Below are 2500 nucleotides of genomic sequence, written 5' to 3' on the forward strand. Positions count from 1 at the left end.
TCCAAACAAGAACGAGCAAAGGACACTTACGACGGAACAGAAAAGGAGTTGTGATCTTATCGTTTTACGTTTGTGGTGGCCGACGCGTGCGGCTATCAGAACCCTCGCATCTCTCCTCGAATGACTGAAGTCACCGAGAGTAGACGATAACACAACTTGAAGTAGCTAGCTTAGTTCTTCTTAACAACATTATATTACAAATCATAATATCTGTGCTTGTAACTTGGTAAAAAGCCATTTATCCCGAACCTCCCAAGAAGGGGATTCACCCCGCATCGCTCCACACAAGAATGAACGAATGCAGCGCCAGTCCTACTGTTCCCACACCAACACTATGGTAGCACTATTAGGGGGCGCGTTGCCAGCGGTTCCTCACGGGACGCTGATTGGTCCCAACCCCTGTGTCCTCAGTGGAAGGTTGAAACCAAGCAGCCACTGTCAAGGGCGGGTTTGGGCTCTCAGATTAAAGCTCTGGCAGGTTCCACCGAGATTTGAACTCGGATTTCTGGATTCAGAGGGCTGACCGTTACACCATGGAACCCCACCTTGAGGGTTATCCAAAAAGAGTCACGAAAGAGACTGTGCATCCCTCTGGCTTTTGGTGCGAGTTGACACGTCCCTCCTCGCGCCTCCCCTCCTAGCATGACGGCAAGACCACGTTCCGTCCAAACCGGCCGTTGAGGACGCATTGGTGGGTCAGTGGTAGAATTCTTGCATGCCAAGCGGGAGGCCCGGGTTCGATTCCCGGCCAATGCATTTCTCTTGCGTGGACCGTCGTCGGCCTTGGTTTGAGTTGATTCGGGCTCGTTGGCACGTGAATCCTCGTGAGCTACTACAGCAAACAACGTCAGCTGGCAGTGTCCTCGTTAGTATAGTGGTCAGTATCCCCGCCTGTCACGCGGGAGACCAGGGTTCAATTCCCTGACGGGGAGAAAAATGCCTTTTGCTTATCGCGGTTCATTGTAGCGTGGTTCACCGTCATCTCACAGAACTTGATTTGAAGGACACTTTACTTCTGTAGTACGTGAGTGAGTTACGGTAAAATGACTGGGTGGCTATTCGGGATGTCCGGCATCGCTCCAAACAAGAACGAGCAAAGGACACTTACGACGGAACAGAAAAGGAGTTGTGATCGTATCGTTTTACGTTTGTGGTGGCCGACGCGTGCGGCTATCAGAACCCTCGCATCTCTCCTCGAATGACTGAAGTCACCGAGAGTAGACGATAACACAACTTGAAGTAGCTAGCTTAGTTCTTCTTAACAACATTATATTACAAATCATAATATTTGTGCTTGTAACTTGGTAAAAAGCCATTTATCCCGAACCTCCCAAGAAGGGGATTCACCCCGCATCGCTCCACACAAGAATGAACGAATGCAGCGCCAGTCCTACTGTTCCCACACCAACACTATGGTAGCACTATTAGGGGGCGCGGTGCCAGCGGTTCCTCACGGGACGCTGATTGGTCCCAACCCCTGTGTCCTCAGTGGAAGGTTGAAACCAAGCAGCCACTGTCAAGGGCGGGTTTGGGCTCTCAGATTAAAGCTCTGGCAGGTTCCACCGAGATTTGAACTTGGATTTCTGGATTCAGAGGGCTGACCGTTACACCATGGAACCCCATCTTGAGGGTTATCCAAAAAGAGTCACGAAAGAGACTGTGCATCCCTCTGGCTTTTGGTGCGAGTTGACACGTCCCTCCTCGCGCCTCCCCTCCTAGCATGACGGCAAGACCACGTTCCGTCCAAACCGGCCCGTCAAGGATGCATTGGTGGTTCAGTGGTAGAATTCTCGCCTGCCACGCGGGAGGCCCGGGTTCGATTCCTGGACAATGCATTTCTCTTGCGTGGACCGTCGTCGGCCTTGGTTTGAGTTGATTCTGGCTCGTTGGCACGTGAATCCTCGTAAGCTACTACGGCAAACAACGTCAGCTGGCAGTGTCCTCCTTAGTATAGTGGTCAGTATCGCCGCCTGTCATGCGGGAGACCAGGGTTCAATTCCCTGACGGGGAGAAAAATGCCTTTTGCTTATCGTGGTTCACCGTCATCTCACAGAACTTGATTTGAAGGACACTTTACTTCTGTAGTACGTGAGTGAGTTACGGTAAAATGACTGGGTGGCTATTCGGGACGTCCGGCATCGCTCCAAACAAGAACGAGCAAAGGACACTTACGACGGAACAGAAAAGGAGTTGTGATCGTATCGTTTTACGTTTGTGGTGGCCGACGCGTGCGGCTATCAGAACCCTCGCATCTCTCCTCGAATGACTGAAGTAACCGAGAGTAGACGATAACACAACTTGAAGTAGCTAGCTTAGTTCTTCTTAACAACATTATATTACAAATCATAATATTTGTGCTTGTAACTTGGTAAAAAGCCATTTATCCCGAACCTCCCAAGAAGGGGATTCACCCCGCATCGCTCCACACAAGAATGAACGAATGCAGCGCCAGTCCTACTGTTCCCACACCAACACTATGGTAGCACTATTAGGGGGCGCG

General features: G+C 50.8%; 2 non-coding genes across 2 annotated transcripts; both read left to right on the forward strand.

Annotated features, from left to right (window-relative positions):
* The first annotated feature begins 685 nt into the window (after nt 1-685).
* trnag-gcc (transfer RNA glycine (anticodon GCC)) lies at nt 686-756 on the forward strand. Its single transcript has one exon. It is a non-coding gene; the product is annotated as a tRNA-Gly (tRNA).
* Nucleotides 757-1764: 1008 nt separating this feature from the next.
* Nucleotides 1765-1835, forward strand: trnag-gcc (transfer RNA glycine (anticodon GCC)). The gene has a single exon. It is a non-coding gene; the product is annotated as a tRNA-Gly (tRNA).
* The last annotated feature ends 665 nt before the right edge of the window (nt 1836-2500 follow it).

This window comes from Osmerus eperlanus, chromosome 11, assembly GCF_963692335.1.
Source record: "Osmerus eperlanus chromosome 11, fOsmEpe2.1, whole genome shotgun sequence".
Classification (NCBI taxonomy): Eukaryota; Metazoa; Chordata; class Actinopteri; order Osmeriformes; family Osmeridae; genus Osmerus; species Osmerus eperlanus.